The 7,271-nt window shown below is 35.0% G+C and overlaps 1 protein-coding gene across 1 annotated transcript in view; it reads left to right on the forward strand.

The window, feature by feature from the left end:
- Positions 1 to 1,438: 1,438 nt before the first annotated feature.
- Positions 1,439 to 7,271, forward strand: part of LOC106876284 (relaxin receptor 2) — a 112,024-nt gene continuing 106,191 nt past the window's right edge. Inside the window, exon 1 of the mRNA XM_052965552.1 lies at positions 1,439 to 1,596. The gene's annotated coding sequence lies outside the window, so the exon portion shown is untranslated. The remainder of the gene's footprint in view (positions 1,597 to 7,271) is intronic.

The raw sequence follows: 7,271 nt of genomic DNA on the forward strand, positions 1-7,271 counted from the left end.
ATATATATATATATATATATATATATATATATATATATATATATATACATATATGTATGTGAACATATATATATATATGTAATATATGTGTGTGTCAATGCATGTTATGTATATGTATATCTATGTTTATATACTCTATATTTTTTTGAGTTCTACATCAGATAATGTTTCATTACTATATGCTATCCACCCATATATCTTAAATGCAAGCAACCTTACTATAGACAGACACAGACAGACACAGACAGACAGACAGACAGACAGACAGACAGACCGACAGATAGATAGATAGATAGATAGATAGATAGATAGATAGATAGGCGAACAAAAGATATATGTTAGAGGGGAATGAAAGTATTTGTATTAAAGTATTTGTATTAATAGAGAACAAGAAAATGAAGATGGAGGCGAGAGAGAGAGAGAGAGAGAGAAGGAGTGCGTGTGTGTGTGTGAGAGAGAGGGGGGAGAGTTATAGGGGGTGAATAGAGGTGGTTTAGGGAGAGCTTATTAAGAAGTTATATCTGGGGGGGGTAGTTTCGTTAAAATTAATTGTTCCACAACACGAGCGATAGCAATAAACTCTGTACTACCTCTAGCAACATTACCGCTACCTCCAACATTACCTTAACAGCAACGATTCTGCTACCACCACCCAAACCCACCACCACCGTCTCTCTCTCTCTCTCTCTCTCTCTCTCTCTCTCTCTCTCTCTCTCTCTCTCTCTCTCTCTCTCTCTCTCTCTCTCTCTCTCTCTCTCTCTCAGCACTAGCACTGCTTCCGCTACTACAACACACACCACAACCACTACCTCAACCACCACCGCAACTATTATCAAGTTTTTTCCCCAAACTACAACAGCAACTCTACCATCACGAACACCACCATCACTACCAGTATTACTGCCTCCATTATCACCATCCCTACCACCACTACCACCACCATTATCACTAACGCTTCAACTGTCACAATTACCACCGCCATCTCTATGAACTACACCACTACTACTACTACCACTACCACCACCACTGCCAGCATCCCAAACAACGTCCCTAGCACCACAACCATCAGCGCCATCATCCCAAACAACATTACTAGCACCACAACCACCACCACCACCAGCAGCAGCAGCAGCGCAACGAGGTCCCATTATTGAATTCTCAACAACGCTACCATCAACACTACCACAACCATCAATAACATTAACAACACCACTTCTTATCATCATACCACCTTCACCACCTTCAACAACAATAGCAAAACCACCTACAACCATCAGACTAATATTTCCCACCGCCAGCACAAACGACACCTTCACCGCCAACGCCAACAACACTACCGCCACGCCCACCATTATCATAACCATTAACACTAGGACCATTGATGCCGACACCACCACCACAACCAACACATCACGACCGCAGTCACAAACACCAACCATAGCTGCCACCGTCATAATGTGAATAAACGAGAGTTTGCAGTCAGTTCTGTGTTGGTTAGTTTTATTGGAGCGAGCAGTGTTTGTGTGTCTGTTACAAACGAGTATATATATAGAGAACTATCACGGACCTGTTTAAACGGTTGATGACAGGAGCCAGGTAAGTGATTCACTCTTGTTTAGATATTATTTATTATTGTTTATTATTATTATTATTATTATTATTATTGTCTTTGTGTTGCGTTGCATATATCCCTTCTTTTTCAGTGCATACTGTGTATACTTTTCTTATCTCATTTTTCTATCATTCCATCATCATATGTTAACCCCAACACTTTATGTCTGTCTTTGTATTGTTCCCCTCATCCATCGCCCTTGTGGCAAATAAATGAAGTCATTCTTATTATCATCGCTTCTGTGCCTTTTGGTTAAGATCAAAGTGTATTGAGTTCAAAATTCCGCCGAGATGGACTTTGCTTTTTTCATTCTTTCGGGGTCGTTGAAAAAAGTACCAGTTAAGCACAGGGGCTGATGTAATCGACTATCTCCTCTCCATAGCACCTATAGTAAATAGGATTATTATTATTATTACTATTATTATTATTATTATTATTATTATTATATCAAAAAGGATTATTATTATCATTATTATTATTATTATTTATCATCGTGTTTTCAATAGTTTTCTTTGTTCCCTTGTACTTTCGAATGCGTTCTTGAGATGTGTTCAGCGTTGCCTTTAAGTGATGTACACTTGTTTTTGTAAACCCCGTCTGTTTAGTTTTGTTGTGGAATTTATTTTTCTGTTTATGATATTGTTATTTCGGTGTTTTGTATGTCGTGTAATGTATTTGCAATGTGAATGTGCTATTTAGTTAGTCGGTGATAGTATTTTGGTGTTATTATTTCACTGATGAAAAATAAAATGAATAGAAAGAAAATAAGCCAATATTTTAATTACTATTACTATTATTATTATTAAAAATCTTAAAGCGTAAGGTACAATAATTTGTGATATTTGCGCCGGCTCTTTAAGCTCTGTATTCAAAAACAGCTGAGATAAACTTTGTCTTTCATACTTCCTGTTACATTTATTCCGGTCAAGCAAAAGTAACAGGGTAGACGTAATAGATTAATATCCCACCTCCTTGCCCCACAAAATACTCTAGTTTTTGTGCCTATGTTTTAGAAACGATTATAACATTAATAATAATATTTGTTTCAAATTTTGGCAGTAGTCCAAAAGTTTTTTGGCGGTGGATCGAATATTATTTTCTTACATCGACCTCAATATTGACTGGTGCTTTATTTTATCAACCCAGAAAGGATGAAATGTAAAGTTGAAGTCGGCGGTATTTGAACTCTGAACGTAGTGAATCGGGAAAAATACCACTAAGCATTTCGTCCGATGCACACCTGGGTTTTGCGTTCATTCGTGTCATATTTTTACATTCGCCATATTGTCACAAATAGTTTCTTATGCACGTAGTATTGTTATTATTGGCGTTTTAAGTGTAAATTCAGTCTGGATCGAATTTGCTTTTCATGGCTCCTTAATTCAATGAGGTACTGGGATTGATTTAGTGGATTATACACCTTCCACAAAAATGTGTTGCTTTCTACCTCATTGTTGTTTTTTACGTTCTGAGTTTGAATTCAGCGGACAATGACTTTGTATTTTTCCTTTTCTCTTCCTTCCTTTTCGGGGTCAATACTGTAAAGTGCTTGTAAAATAGTTGTGTTGAATAACTTAACTATATCTTACGCTAACATATGTATGCCAGATATCGTTTGGCAGAATCGACAGGGGCCCTGCGTTGATTGTTCCAGCTCTTTAAGTTCTGAGTTCCAATCTCGCTGTGTAGTCTCTCACTTGCAGTAGAATGGTTTGTTGTTTAACCCTAGGTCAGCACTGGTCGATCATCTAGCTGATCAAAGGCACTCCAATGATGGCTATCCAGTCTTTTCTGTCTGCCTTATCTAAGATCTGCATTTTGCTTTTATGATGTAACTTGAGAAAGATTTGACTAATATTTATAGCTATTCTTTCATTCCAATACCCTTATTAACACAAAGCTGTTTATTAGAAATGTCATGGCAGAATAGGTTGAGAAATGGGTAAAACACCTTAGATCAACTTTTCATTTCATCATTCCGAGTAGATTAAAACAGGTATCAATTAAATACTGGAGCCAGAATTAAAAGGAATAGACCCACCCTCTCTAAATTTTCTGGCTTTGTGTCGAGAGTACAGAAGAAACAGGGACTTATATAATATGGCTTTGAGTATATCACTTTTTTCTTTTTTTTTCCCATTCTGAGTTCTAATGCTGCTTGTTCAAATTTGTATGTAACTAACTTTCTTGATCGATAAAATATGTATCAATATTTACTGAGGACCATCGACCAACTATATTCTTGTCCGTGTTGTTTAGCTTCTCATTTTTAGGAACAAAAGCGTTCCAGTAGTGGCCATCTTGCTTGTTATTTCTTAGGCTACATTGTCTAAAGTGTCTTTCCTTTCTTAACATGGTAGGATTTGATTTGTGAAAGATTTGGTAGCTGTTTATTGCAGACTGAGCGATTATGTACAGGAGCATCCTTTGAACCTTCAACAATATTGTTGTTATTATCTGACGCAAGGTCTGCCCTGAACCCATTTGATCAAAATGCATTCTAGCCTTGAGTATCCTGTATATTATGGAGGCACAGTGTATTGAGTACTATATTATTCAATATCTCATTATCTTACGATAGTTTAGAGCGATTTGAGAAAGACTAATGCGTTCAACCAGAATGAGGCTCGACTCATTGGTTCATGGTAATGTTGTTAATTTTGCAGTTATTCTTGTTATTCCTAGCAACTTATTAGTTGTTTTCTTCACTGTTAGTTGTTTTTTTCGCAACGGTAATTGTCGCTTTTATTATTGATGTTGCTGTTGTTGTTGCTTGATGTATTTTGTTTCGTTTTGTTTTGAGGTTTTTGCTACCCTTGTGGCTGTTTCAACTGTTTTTGGTGGTGGTTGTTGTTGTAGTGATGATATTTTTGCTGCTGTTGTTGTTGTTGTCGTTGTCCTTGTTACTCTTGTTACTGTTGCGGTTGTTTTCTTCGTCATTACACTTATTGATGTTGTTACTGTTGTAGCTATTGTTGCTATTGTTATAGTTATTGTTGACCACAAACAGATTTACCGCTCAAACTCACATCTCCACAGCTCCCTGTAACACTGGTCGTCTTTGGTTTGTTGGTATTTAAACTCTGGATTCTTAAATTATGTATGGGGCGCGTAAAGATTATTTGGTGCATTCACAGATAAAACTAAGACTTGCTTTGTTTTTAGAGGATTATATTTGTTAACGCAAAATAAAAACGTTTTAAATATTAACGCTAAACAATTTATGTATAAAATATAGAATATGAGCATCGAATGAAAACTGAACAAAAACAGTAGACCACTTGGATCACCTTTGTTCTGTTCGTCTTTCATTCTGGTTCCATACTTGCATTTTACACTGAGAGAGGCAGCATCTGATGGCTGTCATATATCGTCAAATCATTGGTCTATTGTGTAACTAAGCATTTATAAACAAGATGTTTCTATATTTCGCTGCAACACACATTTTGTGAGTTTCGTATAATGAACTTTTGATTTTATAACGATTTGTAATGCATGTACTGTTTGGTAATTGTTGGCCACTTGGGTTTTACGTTCATTCGTGTATGTAAAACACTTCTTTCTCTTAGAGAAGGAAGTGTTTCGTGAAAAGTATAAAATATGGGTGAGCGCGCGAGTTTGTGTGTGTGTGCGCGCGCCTGTGTGAGCGTGCGTGCGTGAGTGTGTATCTGTCTGTCTGTGTCTTTGTATGTGTGTGAGTTTATATATATATATATATATATAAGAGAAGGGAATTGTGACTCATTAGGTACTTGTGGAGACAATCCAGTTGTGACGAGTGAGAGATTAACAAATAATGGCGCATATTCCTATAGTAACACTGTGCCATATAAAATTAATCCAACACATATAAAAATAAAATTTTCAGTGTTTTGATTTTAGAATTTATTATTTAAAATTTAGTATTTATGAATATATATTCGTCGTGCCTACATCAGTAATTCTTACATTAGTTATTCTTTTAAAACATTTCTACGGTTATCTAAAAATATTAGTTAATAGTTTATTGCATTAATAATTATTCTATATTTTTATTGCCTTCACCGTATTTACTGTTTTACCGTATTACATTAAAATGAAAATATCTCCCTATAGTCAAATTTGTCAAACAAAGATATGGCAAACAACTAAATTGAAACAATTATTTTTGCAGGGCCTGATTAAGTAATATAAATTCGGAGCTTAGTAAAACTGTAAAAACTGAACAATCCTGCACAAACAAGGGAAACTACAACGAATCTCTTTGTGCAATATAGATTATGTGGAGTCTTAAATACGAAGAGGCACCGACCATAAGCTCAGTTTGTTTGGCATATTTAGCGAATGAAAGTATGTAACTTACTACTTTTAAATATAGCTTGATACTTGTCATACTTCCTATGTCGCCAAATCTTTACCGTCTTTTAAGATTTCTGAAATCTTCGAAAGCATTAAATCACTTCATAAAACATACTTATGAAATACTTTAGAGCATCATAGGAAGCCCCATATTAAATTATAAAACCAAGACTCCAAAGGCCTTTCGTGAAAATCTTGTGTTGTTAAAGGCAGGCGGAATCATGGAAATTATTCTTATACTGATCTAAGCGCAGGGGATAATAATAATAATAAAACTCGTTGTTAAATGATACAGTATGTAATAGAATATCAGAAATTATCAATTACCATTTTGTGTTACATATTGAAAGAATTAAAAGACGTTCTAACTTGCGAAGCGGTTCGACGAATCGGCCGATATTATAAATATGACTCGATTGTTAAAAGGGCGAACAACTTAGGGTATCTTATTCAAAGCTACTATTTTAAGGAATTAGGTTTGGAATAGTATAATTAGGTCGGTGATGATGGTGATGCAACAGCTATTATGGAAAAACTGTTGAGCTCAAGCTAAAGATAAATCCTCAAGCAATTTACATTCTACAGTCATACAATGCATGATATGTCATCCGGCGAGGTGTCAGTACTGATTCACCTGCTTCAGTAAATGTTATGTAAAGAGGAATAAACCGTCTATTCGCAAACCTATGTCACGATAACTGATTCGAATTCAACAACCTTTTAGTGAAGACAAAATGCAGTAATTATCAAAGAGAGGAACTCTGTGAACGACTACTTGATATTAAAAAGAAAAATGTTTTTGTCAAACAAATAAAACAAATTAATCTCTGATCTTCCCTAATTCTTTCATGTGAATTTGCAAATTATATTTTAAAATGAATCTGAGCGGCTTTTACCGCAAAAGAACACAAATATTTCACTTTCAAAGATAACACTGAAATGTTCAACTATAAATACGTAAATAAACCTATAGAAACATGCAATATAAAATGATTAATTTCAAACGTTACTCCAGAAGACAAATATGTCGCTGTGTGTTTTCATGGAGCTGACCAATTTTCTAACAAACATGTACAACTGTAAATTAAATTGAGCCCAAAGCCTATTCATTTTAGTTATGAAACAGGTAATACATATTCCTCTGAAGTTTCCAGAAGAATTTAAGAATTTACAGAACTATCATATAATTCGAGTCGGAAAGTTTAATTTTCAAAGACAAATTCGAACGTATTATGTCTTGTCTTTCTAAGTTTTAGGGAGTTATTGCTTATAATTTAATTTTTATATACATATGTATGCATGTATGTGGACATATATATAT

The sequence above is a fragment of the Octopus bimaculoides genome, chromosome 2 (genome assembly GCF_001194135.2).
Source record: "Octopus bimaculoides isolate UCB-OBI-ISO-001 chromosome 2, ASM119413v2, whole genome shotgun sequence".
Classification (NCBI taxonomy): Eukaryota; Metazoa; Mollusca; class Cephalopoda; order Octopoda; family Octopodidae; genus Octopus; species Octopus bimaculoides.